This window comes from Peromyscus leucopus, chromosome 4, assembly GCF_004664715.2.
Source record: "Peromyscus leucopus breed LL Stock chromosome 4, UCI_PerLeu_2.1, whole genome shotgun sequence".
Classification (NCBI taxonomy): Eukaryota; Metazoa; Chordata; class Mammalia; order Rodentia; family Cricetidae; genus Peromyscus; species Peromyscus leucopus.
In genome coordinates, this window is record NC_051066.1 from 51,586,270 (window position 1) to 51,603,664 (window position 17,395).

Here is a 17,395-nt window from a genome sequence, read left to right on the forward strand (position 1 = left end):
CTGTAAGAGCAATGGCTGGCAACTGCTCATTTGCTGAGTCCCTCACTGTGTATACACATTTCCCATTATTTCAATTAATCATTCACAAACCACCATTGTTTTCATTTGGAACATCTTTCCTTCAGGTCTCATGCAAAAATTAGCTGAAATCAATAACTAGCTCTAGACGTTGCATTGAATTTTAATAATTTGCATCATGTCCATTGTTGTCATCAATAACGTCCGACAGTTCCCTGTAAGACATAATAATAGCTTCAACTGTTCTTTCGGCACTTCAAAATAAAAGGGAAAGTTATCACCTGCTCCTTGATTTATGTATAATACAAGAAAATATGCTTCTCTGGTGCTACCTGCAGTCGTCAAGTGCAAATAATGTATAATAATAATAAATATATAATAAATAAGTACATAAATATAATGTATAAATATAAATTATGTCTGTCATGAAATTTATTTACAATTATTTTTATTAACAAAACAGGATTAGACTAGGAGTCATGGATCATACCTATAATGTCAAAACTTAAGAGTCTGAGTCAAGAGGATTGCCTTGAGTGCAGAGATAGCCTGGCCAGATATAGAATTAGACCCTTTGTCAGAAAAACAAAACCAAACAAAAAGACTTTCTAAAAGTACTTATGAACATGTAATCGGAATGCTGGGGTTGGGAAAATGATTCAATGAGTAAAGCATGAGAACCAGAGTTTGGGTCCCCAGCACCCACATAAACAGCAGGTGGGTTTGGCAGCCATCTATAATCCCGGTGCAGGAGGCAGGTACAAGGAGTGTACAGTACCTGGGGGTGAACTGGCTAGCTAGAGAAGCCAAAGAAGCAAGCTCTGGGTTCAAGCAAGAGACCCTGTCTCAATACAGAGAAAGGAGAATAATCAAGGAAGTCAGCCTCCAGCCTCTAGACCCATGTACACACACACACACACACACACACACACACACACCCTCATACATACACTCACATATCACACACATGTACACACATGAAAGTAAAGATAAAAGTTAAATTGCATAATTCCTATCAAAAAACTATGCGAGAAGTACATCATTGTGTACATTGTATGAGCAAGTGTTCTTTATAGTAACCAAATTCCACTACATGCTGGTGAAAATTTAGCCTACAATTTACAACTCTGCATGTCTGATGACTGAAAGAATTTTCCAGACTACTTTCTGTCTCCATATTCTGCAAAGTTTATCTCTATCTCATGTATCAACCTATCCCTGCTGTCTAGGTGCCAATCATAACATCACAACAGAGCCAGGTGTGGTAGCACATACCCTTAATCCCAGCACTCTGGAGGCAGAGGTGGGCGGCACTCTGAGTTCAAAATCAAGACAGTTTACAGAGTTTTTGCCAGGACAGCCAGGGTTACACAAACTCTTATCTTAGATAGATAGATAGATAGATAGATAGATAGATAGATAGATAGATAGATAGATGATAGATAGATAACACCACAACATCAAGCAAGCTGACACAATGTGCAACTAGAGTATCACTAGAAATTAATCTTACCCTGAAGAGGCAATAACTACCAAAGAGACTACAAACCACAGAAATGTAATCCCACGGAAGCAACACAGCCTGTCTCCAGATCAGCCACCTCTTACATGGATCTCCACAGCACCTTGACAGTCCCAGAACCCCACCATCAAGGCCAAGTGTGATGAAAGGAAAGCCAGAAATCAAAGACACACTATCTTCAACTGACAGTACTTAAAATACCTCAGCACCAGCAAGTTTTGCAAACGTACAGATTCTTGGGAATGAAGAGAGGACTCAAAAGTTAAGGGCACTTGTTGCTCTTCTAGAGGACCAAGGTTCAGGTTTCCAGCACCCACCTGGCAGCTCACAACTGTAACTCCAGTTCCAGGGATCCAGTGCCCTCTTCTGGCCTCTGTGGATAGCAGACACACACATGGTACACATACATACATACATGCAGGAAAAAAATCTTTTAATAATTTTTTAAGTATAGAATTACTGTTTCTTCTATAGAACTTTGTGCTTTTTTTAAAAATGGGGTCCTAAATTTTTAGTTTACTCTAGGGTAAAACTTCCTACAGACTTTAGTTCCAGGTTTTACTGAGTTTTTCTCATTGCTCAAAATACCCTGTTCCTTTTCTCTTTCTGGTGAATCCACACACTTCTTTCAGAGCATGACTCAAATATCTAATTCCTGAGGAAGGATCTAACATATTTGGAGACTTCAATAAAAAACTGTGTGTCAGAAGCAAATTATTAACTTCTTTGTCACCGTTTGAATGGAGACAAATATAGATAAGGACATATAATTTCCTGAATCGTCTGGGTTTGTGTGTGTGTGTGTGTGTGTGTGTGTGTGTGTGTATGTGTGTTGCTGGAGGGCTTCTCTCCAGGTCCCACCAAGCCCCGCAGTCCCACAACCCACGTACAAAATAATCACTCAGACTTTTATATTACTTATAAACTGTATGGCTGTGGCAGGCTTCTTGCTAACTGTTCTTATATCTTAAATTAACCCATTTCTATAAATCTATACCTTGCCACATGGCTCATGGTTTACTGGCATCTTCACATGCTGCTTGTCCTGGTGGTGGCTGACAGTGTCTCCCCCTCCTTCTTCCTGTTCCCTCAATTCTCCTCTCTCCTTGTCCCACCTATACTTTCTGCCTGGTCACTAGCCAATCAGTGTTTTATTTATATAGAGCGATATCCACAGCATTTTTGTTTTTGTTTTTTGTTTGTTTATTTGTTTTAGTTTATCTTTCGAGACAGGGTTTCTCTGTATAACAGCCCTGGATATACTAGAACTCGCTTTGTAGACCAGGCTGGCCTCGAACTCACAAGGCAGAGCAAGGGGATTACAGGCATGAGCCACCACCACCCAAGGATCAGATTTTTTTTTAAGCTCAATAGTTCATCAAGTCATTATTTGTCATTTATTTTTATAGTAGCCTCATATTTATTCATCTTTATAGTAGCCTTCAAATATCAGCCAAAGGGTGCTTGAGAGAGAGAGCCAGGGGGAGTGGCTAAAGGATTAAGAATGCCTATTGCCCTTGCGGAGGCCCTAGGTTCAGTTCACAGCACCCACATCTGGTGGTAACTTCAGTTCCAGGAAATCCAATGCCCTTTGGTGCCACAACCTGCGTGACTTTGTCATTGACCTGACTGGGCTGATGAAGAATGAATGAAGAAATGGCAGACACATTTACAGAAAAGCTGGGATCAAGTGGGCCACATGCTCTTATGGAGAGGCACCAGCCACAGCCCAGAGCATTTATTATAGGCAGCATGAAGGAGGAGGCAGAGCTAGCTAGTTTCAGTAGGCGGGCTCGGTAAGGAAGTGGAATCAGGCTGTAGTCATGTGGTTGATACATTCAACCACATTGACACATTGTCAACATCCAGGAAGAGGAACAGGCCGTTGATGCTTTTCATTTTTTACACACTGTGTAAATAACCATACTCCACCAGTGAAAGGCCTTGCCATTCCCAGGGTCTGAGGCACCAGAGTCTTTGACACAGCTGTGTTCATGTCAATAACACACCATCTCTCAAAACTCATCCACTTCCCAATATCATTGCCTCAGTAGGTACCTGCACAAACAGATGTGGGATGCATAAATTCACTGAGGTACACATACATACACAATAAAATCCTTTAAAAAAGAGCCCCTATTTCTCTCCTATCAATTTTAGAGTGATGAAAGTTCCAGAATGCTCTATGATAAAATGGGTGCAGTATTTGCCTTAAGTAAAGAACATAAAGGGATACTTTAAAACAAAGTAATCATTATGAATGAGATTTTAATTTAGTTTCTTAAATCAGTGCCAGAAATCCATAAAATATAATTTCAAACTTATAAATACAGGATCAGTATTAGTGATTTTTTTTCCTTTCACCTCAGGCTTCATTTCAGTATGGCTTAGCTTCATACTGGTGATCATAAACTGATTAAAAATTTTGTAATAACTTTTGTCTTTTAATTACCTCCAGAAATTTTTAAATTTTATCTTCATTGCAAGGTGTTTTTACAGATGCCAACTTTTTTTTTTCCTTTTATTTTATTTTATAATACCATTCAGTTCTACATATCAGCCACTGATTCCCTTGTTCCCCCCCCCTCCTGCCCCCTCCCCTTCCCCCAGCCCACTCCCCATTCCCACCTCCTCCAGGGCAAAGCCTCCCCTGAGGACTGAGATCAACCTGGTAGACTCAGTCCAGGCAGGTCCAGTCCCCTCCTCCCAGACTGAGCCAAGCGTCCCTGCATAAGCCCCAGGTTTCAAACAGCCAACTCATGCACTGAGCACAGGACCCACTACCACTGCCTAGATGCCTCCCAAACAGATCAAGCCAATCAACTGTCTCACCTATTCAGAGGGCCTGATCCAGTTGGGGGCCCCTCAGCCTTTGGTTCATAGTTCATGTGTTTCCATTCGTTTAGCTATTTGTACCTGTGCTTTATCCAACCTTAGTTTCAACAATTCTCACTCATATAAACCCTCCTCTTTCTCAATAATTAGACTCCCGGAGCTCCACCCGGGGCCTAGCCGTGGATCTCTGCATCCAGATTCCTCAGTCCTTGGATGGGGTTTCTGGCACGACTATTAGGGTGTTTGGCCATCCCATCACCAGAGCAGGTCAGTTCCAGCTGTCTCTCAACCATTGCCAGCAGTCTATTGTGGGGGTATCTTTGTGGACTTCTGTGGGCCTCTCTAGCACTTTGTTTCTTCCTTTTCTCATGTGGTCTTCAGTGCAGAATTCTACCAGATCTTCAAAGAAGAGTTAATGCCAATACTCTCTAAATTGTTCCACACAATAGAAACAGATGCCAACTTTTAACATCACCAATAGTAATTTTTCTATCCTAAAAGTTGAGTGTACAGGGCAGACCAATGCAATCAAATCTCTTCAAAATATATTATGATATTGAAAAGTAATTTCCTGTCCTTAAAAGCTTTTAATAAGGGCCAGAGAAGGGGCTCAGCTGATATAGCTACTGGCCACCAAGCCTGAGTACCTGGGTTCAGTCTCTGAACCAAATAGTGGAAAAAGAGAGCTGACTCCTGCAAAGTGTCCCCTGACTTCCACATACACACGTGAGCCCACACATGCACACACCTGCTGTGGGATGTTCTGTATGTCCTGTGGGAGCCCGTTCTTGGGTTCCTCGTGGCTTTACCCAGCAGGTCCGCATGGAGGATGATTAGGACCATGGGCCTGAGTGCAGGTGTCTGAGATGTCTGTACAGACAGGCCGTGACGAGGCAGTCATGTGGTTGGGTTTACAACCAGTGAGAAGGCAGAACAGAAACACTATAAAAAGACAGACACACAGGAATTAGCTCTGGTTCGGAGAGGTAGGACCACCGCAGGAGGAAGGGTAAGGTTTTAGCTCTTAGCTCTGACCTCTTGGCTTTCTTCTTTGCATTTGTTCTGTGTTTCTTATTTAATAAGATGGTTGGTTACATCTACACATACCATTCACACACACACACACACAGAGAGAGAGAGAGAGAGAGAGAGAGAGAGAGAGAGAGAGAGAGAAATAAGTAACAACTGTAATTAAAGGAAAAATGGAGAATATCTTTACCAAAATAAAAATAATTTTTAACTTTTTATTAGACACAATTTCATTCTAGACAAACGTACCTTTATATTGAAGCAATTTAAATGTCCCTCTCAACCTTATGCACGCAACGTGGCTCACTGAGCACATTCAATAGTGAGAGACTTTGTGTTCCTGTAGATGGTCCACTGCATACCAACCAACCAATCTTATTCTAGCTTTCCATGAAAATTATTTAGCCAAATTTTATTTATGACTGTGGTGGTTTGAATAAGAATGGCCCCCATATACTTGGGTGCTTAGTTACCAGAGAGTGGCACTATTTGAAAGCATTCTAATGTGTGGCCTTGTCGGAGGAAGGGGTGTCACTAGGGGTGGACTTTGGGGTTTCAAAAGCCCATGACAGTTCTCTCTCTGTCTCTCTCCCCTCCCTTGTCCTCCTCTTACTTAATCCCTCTCTCTTTATCAGTCAGCAGATAGGATATAGCTCTCCCTCTCAGCTCCTCCTCCAGCACCAGGTCTGCCTGAATGCCACCATGCTTCCCATCATGATGATAATGGACTAAACCTCTGAAACTGTAAGTAGGCCTCAATTAAATGTTTCCTTTATAAGAGTTGCTGTAGACAGACTTCTTTGGACTGTCAGCTCCCAAATAATGTCACAGAGACTTCTTAAGTATGAAAGCTTGGCCTCAGCTTAGGCTTGTTCCCAACTCTCTCTTATAACTTAAACTAACACATTTATATTCATCTTTATTCTGCAGTGTGGCTTGTTACCTCTCCTCCATACTGTACATCTGACTTCCCCCATGTCTCACTGGAGAAACTCTGCCTCTCTGATTCTTCCCCCAAGTTCCTCTCTCTCCCCAGAAGTCCTGCCTATCCTCTCCTGCCGAGCTATTGGTCATTCAGCACTTTATCAAACCAATCAGAAGTTGCCTTACGCAGTTGGAATCCCACAATTTGGGTGAATCTTGTCCTGAGGTTACTACTCTCTTTATTCATTTTTTAATTCATGTATTTCCTTGAACACAGGACTATTCCACTTCCCGGTGTCTCTTTTCTCAATCTGTACATTTTGTATTTTTATTTGCTCAGCTTGCTCCTTTTCATTATACATCTTTGTCAGAGTTAACACTAATAACCACACAGCAGAGTCTATACTAGGCTGTTTTGAGATTTTCTCTGCCAATGGAATTAATCCAAAACTCTTCACCTCAGCCTCAGGCAGATTTTTTTTTAGACAAGAGCAAAAATCAGCCACATTCTTTATCAAAATATCACAAGACCAGTCTCTAGGTCACATACTAACATTCTTCTCCTGTGAGCCATCCTGAGCTCAGGCCCCCACAGTTCAAATCACACTCAACACCACTGTCTTCCATGTTCCTACTAGGATGGCCCATTAAGGCCCACTTCAAGCATCCAACTGCTTTTCTAATCCAAAGTCCACATTCCTCAAACAAAAGCATGCTCCAGTCTGTCACAGCAACACCCCAGTCTCTGGTACCAACTCCTGTCTTAGGGTTTCTATTGCTGTGGAGAGACACCATGATCATGGCTACTCTTAGAAAGGAAAACATTTCACTTCAGTGGCTTACAGGTTAAAAGTTTAGTCCATCAACCTCATGATGTGACAAGTTGGTGTGCAAACAGACATGGTGATGGAGCAGGAGCTGAGAGTCCTTATATCTTGGTCTGAAGACAACAGGAATGAACTGTCTCACTGGGTGTGGCTTGAGCATATAGGAGACCTCAAAGCCTGCCTCCACAGTGACACATTTCTTCCAAGAAGACCACACCTACTCCAATACGGCCACACCCCCTAATAGTGTCACTCCCTTGGAGGGCCATTTTCTTTCAAACCACCACATATACAAAATTTTTAAATTGTAGAAAGAATGTATGAACAGTGAAATGAAGTCTTTCTTTCCTAGCCCCGCTGCCTACACACATGTGACAGTTCCCTCTGGACTTTTAGATATAATCTCTCCTCCTCCTCCTTCTCCTCCTCCTTCTCCTCCTCTTCCTCCTCCTCCTTCTCCTCTTCTTCCTCCTCCTCTTCCTCCTCCTCTTCTTCCTCCTCCTTCTCCTCTTCTTCCTCCTCCTCCTTCTCCTCTTCCTTCTCCTCCTCCTCTTCCTCCTCCTCCTTCTCCTCCTCCTTTTCTTCTTCACTCTCTGCTTCCTCCTCTCCCTGCCTCCCTCTGTAATGTTTTAGGAACTAAGAGACTTCTCTCATGCTAGGAAAGCACTCTGCTACAGAGCTACATCCCTGGCTTTTATTATTTGTTCAACATAGAGTTCGTCTAATGCACTACTCTATATATCTTAAGAATTATTCTCAAAGGAAAAAAGTACTTTCATTCATTTTGGTGTCTGTATTGTACTCAACTGAACAGATGTAGCATTTATAGCCAGTCTTCACTTAGTGGGCATTGACCTTCTTCTGGGCTCCCACTATTACAACGAACACTTCAGTATGTAACATGGTACATGTGCCATTTCTTTATGTGTCAACATCCACTATTAACAAGAAAATTCTGGAAGTATAATTGCTGATTAAAAGATATGTGTAATTATAATTTTGATGTATATTGACAAGCATACCCCCATGGAAGTTGTACTAAATCACATGCCTTTCATAAATGTACCCTTTTTCTCTATCTCAGACCAGATTGTGGTCATTTTTTAACTTTGTAGAAATAAGAGGTTAAAAAAAAATATAGTTTTAATTTGTACTCTTAAAATTTTGAATGAGGTTAAACATAATTTTGTGTGTTTAAAGGAGCACTGTTCGCTCAAATTTCATTGCTTGAAGAGTAGTCAATGATTTCCTACTACACCTAGTTAGATTCATTTCGCCCTCAATGAAATAAAGACCTACCAAGTTGTAACTTTCTAGCATCTGGTATTTAAATAAAGAAAGAACTATACTATAGTGTCTTAAAATATAGAGACAAGTTTCCAACTATTTCTGGAAGAATTCAAAATTCCATCTTTGGAACTAAAATAGATATGTAAAATTATGTAATAATAAAATTGGAAATCTGCCAAAATAAATAAATTCTAGTGTTTGTTTCCCACAACACTGTGCCAAAGTATAAAATACAGTTTTATGCAAAAGTATAAAGTTACTTTTGTATTTCTTTTGAGTACTACAAAATAAAAATTCAAAGTAGAATTTTAAAGTTACAAAAATGTAAATGTTTACTTTGAAAGCAATTGTTATGGTACTATTCAGTAATAAGAAATCAAACTTTAAAAAAAAAAAACTCTCACGGGGCAACACCCTCTTCTAGTGCAAGTTTGTCTTTAGGGAGCTTCTCACATAACTATGGTTTGAAGTATGAGCAAAACGACTGTGAGTCAGAGGATTGTTTCTCAGAGCAGCGACGGTGAGAGCTGGTACTCTAGAGAGGTGACCGGAGGCGGAGCCTCTGCCTTCATCCGTGGATGACTCCTGTGATGCACTCAGAGCAAGATGGCACTGTTGGGTAGTGGCAAGAGTAGGATGAGGGTGTGCTGGCAAGTCCTGTCTACTTGACACAGAAACTAGAGAAATCTGAAAGGAAGGGACCTTCATTGAGAAAGTGCTTTCCTAAGAACTGGCTGGAAGACATTTTCTTAATTAGTTATTGGTGGAAAAGGGCCCAGCACATTGTGAGTGGTTCCAACCCTGGGCTGGTGGTCCTGGGTTCTATAAGAAAGCAGGCTGAGCCGGGCTGTGGTGGCGCACGCCTTTAATCCCAGCACTCGGGAGGCAGAGCCAGGCGGATGGATCTCTGTGAGTTCGAGGCCAGTCTGGGCTACCAAGTGAGTTCCAGGAAAGGCGCAAAGCTACACAGAGAAACCCTGTCTCGAAAAAACAAAAAAACAAACAAACAAAAAAAAGAAAGAAAGCAGGCTGAGAAAACCGCAGGAAGCAAGCCAGTAAGCAGCACCCTCCATGGCCTCTTCATCAGCTCCTGCCTCCAGGTGCCTGTCATGTTTGAGTTCCTGTCCTGACTTCCTTCGATGATGAACAGTGATGTGGAAGTGTAAGCCACATAAACCCTTTTCTTGCTAGCTTGTTTTTTGGTCATGGTGTTCTGCTTCAGCAATAGAAACCCTAATAAGACAGGAGGCTACTTAGAGGAAGAAGGTCAGTAGAGGATGTGCCCTAGAAAGAGATGACTTGTCCCAGTCCATCCATCTGCTTCCTGGCTTCCATGAGGTGAGCCACTTGTCTCAGTACACACCCTTGGGGTCATGGTTTTCTGCCTCACCACAGGCCCACAGAAATGAAGCAAACTGACCACGAACCTCCGGCACTGTGAGCTAAAATCTTCCCTCCTTTAGGTTGTTCTCTCAAGTGTTTGTCACAGTGATGGGAAATCTACTACAATGATTAATGAGAAACATTAAAACAGTACAATTATTTTGAGACAGGATCTCATTATGTACCCCTGGTTGATCTGGAACTTACTATGTAGATCAGGCTGGCCTTAAATTCACAGAGATCTGCCTGCTTATGCCTCCTGAGTGCTGGAATAAAGGCATGCACCATCGTGCCAACCTAGTATTTTAATAAATATTACATTTTTTACAGTTCTACCACTAATGTAAATAAATCTTACAAATAAACATAAACAGTTTTATTTTCTCCTGTGGCATTTCCCTGTCAACAGTAAAGCATTATGCTTATATCATTGTTATTAAATTTAATCTTACTAAATAAAGCATAGCACTTAAAATGTATCCAATAAGATTTAGAACTTCTCTGGTTCATTTTTATTGTGTGGAAATCACTTAGTATCTTAGAAGGTCTAGATGCAAGATATACTTTTTAATATTGTTATTTGGTCAGCTAATCTTTCATTTCCCTGTACTCTAACTCAAGCCTAAGATCTAACTCTCTGGTTAGAAACAAGAAATGCCAGTTGATCAGATTGGTCCTTGCAGTGAAGGATGTGCTTACCAGACCCCGCTCCTTGCCCTACATAGCGGCATAGGCATTTAAAATTGAAAAGAAGCTAGAACAAGGCATCATTTAATCCAGACCTCTCTCTTCTTGCAAGGCTCTGCCTAAAATGTCTAAGACGGATGGTTTCTCCCTAAAATTCACCTGAGACCGAGACTTTACAACATCACCCTGGAGCCTTCTCTAATGTTTAATCACTCTCACTGTCCGGTCAGTTTAAGCTCTTTGCTGCTGAGTTTTCCTCTGAAGACATGGGAAACAATTGGTCAGCAAGCACTTTGTAATCACCTTTCCAATCCACCACAGCACCTAACAAGGCGCTCTGGCACCTGGTTTTTTTCTACAGGGTGCAATTTATCTTCTTCCCATATTTAATATATCACTACTTCACCTTCTTTTCTAGGTTATTTTTCCTTGAACTTTTTCACTTGATACATATCACTCATAACTGGCTTTGCAGTTAGTTCTTCCATGATGATATAATTTATGTCCACTATCACAGAGCAGAGGAGAGACAGACAGTTTACATTTTTGGTTGTCTGTGATGTTTGGGAGTAGAACCCAGGGCTGTGAGTATGTGCCCCACCACTGAGCTACAACTTCAGCCCCACACCTTCAGGTATTCACTAAGTCAATACTTACGGGGCACCAATGAGAACAATGCAAATCTCCTGCTCTCTCTTATAACACATGTTCTAGTAGGGAAAATAACAATACACACAATTTTGGGTAAAAAAATAAAACATCTTGTATTGACTGGAAAAGTGCAGGTTTGCTGTGATAAAGATGCAGAAACATTGCAGTGGCCTTAAAGTGACATATTTCCTTTACCTTCTTTTCCTAGGTGAATGTTCTACATTTAAGAAACAAAAACAAAAAAAACTCTGCTTCATGCCATCTTCCAGGGAACCCTCTGTCGCTATCGCTTTGTATCAGCGTTCTTTATTTTTATTTATTCTTCTCTCATATATTACATCTCAAGCACAGTTTCCCCTCCTTCCTCTCTTCCCAGTCCCTCCCCCAACCTCCCCTCTCTCTCCCAGATCCATTTATCCTGTTTCCCTTCAGAAAAGGCCAGGCCTCCCAGGGATATCAGCTCAACATGGCATATCAAGTTACCATATGACTCCGCACAGTCCCTCATGTTAAGGCTGGATGAGGCAACCTAGTAGGAGGAAAAGGGTCCCAAAAGCAGGTGAAATGTATCGACATTGTTAAGGTCACTGTTATTATCTCTAAGTCCAGTCACCCTGAATTCCAACCATCAAGGTGGAGAAACACTATTCCCAGGAGGCCGCCTCAGCAGTGGCACTTACTAACTTCTTGGCAAGAGATTCGAATCCTCTTTGACCTCTCTGTCCGCTGCTTCTGCTTCCAACAGCCGACGCCCAACTCTTTTTCCTAAGATGTCACTGGGACACGGTATCCCATCTTGTCAACCCCGGAAGGTGACTGGCATGTCCTTGCCGCCATTTCACCCTCCTCTGGGGCACTGCTGGCTGGAGGCATATGAAAGGCCAGTCCCTTCTCCCTAACCAGGACGGTTCTGCGCCTAACTTACATTCCAGATATGGGCCGGTCGAGGGAGGCTGAAGCCACCTCCTATGATGGAATCAGCCTGGTATTTGTCCTACTTTTCTGTCTTCCCTTCCTGTCTTGTTTCCCACATTCCCTGATTGGTCCTCCCGCCAAGCCCAGGAGGGGAAGGTTCTTAGCAATCCTGAGAACTGAATCTTGGAGCTTTGGACATGAACAGCAGACACTTTACCACTGAGGTACCCCTGATTCCAGAAGGATTTTTTTTTTAAATTTGTATTTTATTTTACGTGTATCAGTGTGTTTGCCCGAGCGTATGTCTTTGCACCATGTGTGTGCCTGGCACCTGGTGACTGCCTAGGCCAGAAGTATGTATCAAATCCTCTGGAAATGGAGTTACATGCAGTAGTGATGGAGTTACAGGCAGCTGTGAGCTGCCATGTGGGCGCTGAGAAACAAACCCCGGTCCTCTGCAAGAGCAGCAAGTGCTCTTAACTGCGGAGCTGTCTTTCAAGGCCCTTTTTCTAAAAATGTTATTTTACTTTTAATTATGTGTATGTGCGTATGTCTGTGCAGGGGTTTGAACACGTGAGTTTGGGCGCCCACTGAGGCTTGAAGAGGGGGGTCAGCTATCCTGGGGTCACAGGCAGGTTCACTTGCCAGCACTTAGATGACAAGTGTCTCTACAAGCAGCGGTAGTTCCAGTTACAGAACCCAGTGCTTCTGACCTGCTCATATACCAGGCAGGCTCATGATGTGCATGTGTGCATGCAGACAAAACATTCACGCACATAAGATAATCAACAAATCATTTGTAAAGAACTTTACCAGCTTAAGAATACCTTTGAAACACTTTAAACAATGCTAGTAGGTTACTGTATTTATGTACACAAAAGTATATCGAGAATGAACCATAGAAGAGCATGGTGCTGCGTCTGAATATAATAAACAACCGTGTGAGGAAGAGTCAGATACAAACCTAAGCTCAGGATCTGAATGTCTTTGTAATACTTCCATAAAGCAATCATGCTGCAAGGAGATAAAGGAAAGGATTGTTCATGGATGCTTTGCTTTTTATTACCATCATCAGTTCATATGACCACAAAATACGAGCACTACCAGGTACCAGTGTCTGCCCCAGCTTTCCAGGATTTACATATAAGGAAATATTTTATCCAGTCTGTCATGTGAATATTTCAGAATGTTCCAGTTTGCAGTTAAATCTATACTTTTATTTTCTGAGGTGGTTTTATTTGTTTGTTATTGTTATTTTTGTTTCTTTTTTCCCCACCTTATAAGTTAAAAAAAAAAAAAAACTCAAGCATTGAATTCCAACTTCATATTTTTTTCAAGGAATGCAAAGGCTATATAGTTCAGGGACATACTAAAATTACTTAAGACATTTTCACACAAATGCCAAGAACTGTATCTGCTAACAAGCTTTACCCAGCTTGGAGACCAAACCCAACCACATAGAATGAGAACGCCAGATATACGACAATAAATATTTTTGGCACAGTTTCAAAGCTACATAATGCCAGACATAGACATGTAAAAGTCATGGCAAGAACTACAAAGATTATAAAAGAAATAAAGTCACAGTTCGTAATTCATACAATTACATATGCAAGCTTAGATAGCTATTCACATAATAAGAGCCACATGGAAAAGTATCAGAGATCTTATCCCAAAAAAAGATAACTAATATTGAAATGGTTTTTGAAAGTAAAATTTTGTTTAAAGTTTATAAATGTGTTTTTGCAAACACATATATATATATGTTTCTATTGAGGTACCCAAATTGTTTCCTCTTTCGTCTCAGACAAATGTAATAAATAAACAGCAATCTCAAAGACTAGAGCATCTTTCAAACCTTGCCACTGTGACCTCTTTGTTGAAATGAGTTTAGGGGGAAATACTATTTGTCTAAAACTAAACGGTTCATTGTACTTAGGGAAAGGATGAAGGCAATATACTTATCAAATGCTCAAGGATCTATTGGACTACTGGGTATCAATTATGGGTCTCAAAGCCAAAGTGAACAGAATATTCCACAGCAATTCCACTATAGTCTTGACTAGAAGGTGATTATATAAGGCTGCTTTTTTAAGGACAGATTCCAGCATTGTCCTGTACTATTCAGAATATTTCATTTTAAATCCAGGAAAATCAAATTAAATCACATCTGTAATGGGTTTTATTTTGCAGAGGTAAAAGGCACACCCTTTTTGTGTTTAAGGTGTGCTTAGTTTATGGATTAGAAGTTGTCAGCCCGTGGGGTGGGCTAATGAGAAGCAAGACGAAGGCTGGTGAAGGAGGGGTAGGTGAAACAGTAGGATCTGAGATCAACTGTCAACCCCTTAGGCAAGATAAGCCAGAACACCACAGTGGCAAGATCTGTGAGCCTAGGTTCAGCTCTCAGTCGTGGGCAGAACTGAGAACCATTCGCTTTTTGGAAGGAATTTTAATAGGATAGAATGTAATAGTTCAATAGATGGGCTGGAAATAGTCAGGTTTTAAGATTCTCTATTCAATACTCTACAGGACTAAATATATGGAATTTTTATTTTGTTATGGAATGTGTAACAAATGTTTCTACTCCTCTTAAAGGCAATGTAAATTGATAAGGAGCACAGCAGCTCCTATTTCCTAACTTCCAACCTTTGCTGGAATTTTTAAGATAACTCTCCAACAACGCATTGTGTTGAGCACATGAACACTGGTAGTAATAGATACTTTTCCTTTAAAGTAGCTACAAATGTTTGCTAGCAAAAGACACTTTCCCGTTGAGTTCAATTCCCATTTACACATGGATCCCTTTAATGGATGTTGAGAGTCTTGATTTAGAACTTTTAATAGGCCCGTTTACATTTTGCAAATCTCTACCTTTGAAATAAAATGCAGCGCTCCACCCATCTGCAGACAATTAAGACCAGCAGCCAAGTATAAAAGGGTGGACAACTTTTAATGGGTGTTTATAGATTGGAAGCACCGACCCCCTTTTAAATGAAAGAGGCCTAAGAAGAAATAGTAAGTGTTAAGAATAACCATGAAATTCATTTAACCCCCCAAGCCGAGATCTGTTATCAAAGAATTGGCCAGATTCAATACTTTCTAATCTGAAATCCTCAACTTCAGAAAAGGCCTTAGAAAGAAAGTCCTCATTTAGAAGTGTTTTGATTTTAATTCCACAGCTACTTTAGGCTCAAAACACAAGCCAGCAGGAAGACCAACAGTGAAGTATGTGACATAAAAACAAATATTTTCATAAAAATCTTTGCCCTAGCAGAAAGACAAACTCTTAGTAGGTTTAAGGTGGGAATTTGGGGAATAGTATGTTTTTTTTTTTTCCAGGAAATACTAGTTAGGCTTTTTATATAGGGGGTTCTGCATTTGTGAAAGGATAATTTGCTCTAAAATATGTGGGCAAGCAGCCTAAATTCTCTAATTGAGTAGTTTGCTCATAACCCCAGGCCATTAGGTGAATGTAAACTGTTACTGGCTTAGTAAGAAAATAGTCCCATTAGGAATTTTGTATTTGTATGCAGTTGTGAGCTAGGAGTTACTGTTTCCAAAATACTGGATTAATGAAAAGCCCCCCCCCTTTTTTTTCTGAGTTTGCAAATACCAGCTTTGAAATGCTCAAACTAAAATTAAGTCAAGGGTCTCTTTTTTTCTATTTTCTCACCAGTAACTGTTTCCAAGAGCGAGTCTCTGCTGTAAGTTCCATGTCTGTTATCCAAGGAAAAGTGGAGGCATTGAATCGAATAGCTGTTGGTAATAAAGGGACTTGGACAGTTTCTTTGATGCTGTCATTCACATACATAACTCCTGTTTTAAAAGTCGCTACGTTGGCATCTGCCAAAGACTTTCATGTATAGACAGGAAGTACAGGGTTTAGGAAGATACATGGGGAAACTCAAGAAACATGTAGATGCGCTCCATTTGGCAAAGCACTCAGAAGGCACACGCGCTGTGTTTATCCTGGCCTTCCTGTAAAGCAGAACAGAACTTTCTATGCTGCTCTTTTCAGTCAGCCTTGGACTCCTCTCACACTGCCACTCTGTAGGTCAACCATCTCCTTCCTTTACGCCCCTGACTCTTGCTAACTTACTCTGTGCTTTGTACTAAAAGCCGCATTCTTGTACATTCCAGAGAAGGGCAAAGATGTCCCGTGAAACAGACAGCATAATATCCCCTAAAGCTGTAAATGTAGAAAAAATGCAATCCAGGGAGAGAAACATCTGACCAAGTATAGCAGGTACATTTAATAGACGGACTCACCATCAAAATCATCCACATCATTTTTGTGTCTCTGGCTCCTCTATGAAGATGAGTCGAGTAATGTTTTGAATGTTAATATTATATCAAGTCTTCTAAAAATGGTAGTACATAGAATTTTTCTTAGCAATTAAATTCTAAGAAGAAAAGTCAAAATCTGAACCCAATGTCAGTCTCTTCCCACCTGGACAGTGGTGTTTAACTATTTCCTCTGCCACACTTCCTTGTTTCATTTGTGTGTTTTGTTTTTAAAAGCTCTTGTTTCGACAGGCTTGGTGGCACATGCTGTTAATCCCAGCACTTGGGAGGCAGAGGCAGGCGGATCTCTGTGAGTTTGAGGAAACCTGGTCTACAGAGCTAGTTCCAGGACAGCCAGAGCTACACAGAGAAACCCTGTTTGAAAAAAAGAAAACAAAACAAAACAAAAAGTCTTGTTTCAAAATGTTACATCAGATCTGAAATACTGTTAATAACACATTTGCTTAGTAATGTGGGGCATTTTCTTGATTAATGACTGATGCAGGAGAACCAGCCCATTGCTGGTGGTGACATCCCTCGACAGGTGATCCTAGTTGTATAAGAAGGCAGGCTGAGGGCCTAGAAGGATGGCTCAGGAGCTAAGAGCACTGACCGCTCTTCCAGAAGACCCAGGTTCAATTCCCAGCACTCACATGGAAGTTAACAACTGTCCGTAACTAAGATCTGACACCCTCACATGAACATACACCAATGCACATAAAATAAAAATAAATAAATTATTAAAAAAAAAAAAAAAAAAAGAAAGCAGGTTAAGAAAGCCATGAGGAGCAAGCCAGTAAGCAGCATTTCCTCATGGCCTCTGCTTCAGCACCTGCCTTCGGTTCCTGCCCTGACCCCTCTGCATTAGGTATTGTGATCAGACATGTCTGAAATAAACCCTTTCCTCTCGAAGCTGCTTTTGGTAACGGTGCTTTCTCACAGCAATAGGAACGTTAACTAAGACATCTTTCTTTCGTGATCTGAAAAGAATTGATTCATCACATCACAATCTCTTCTCTACTACCCATTG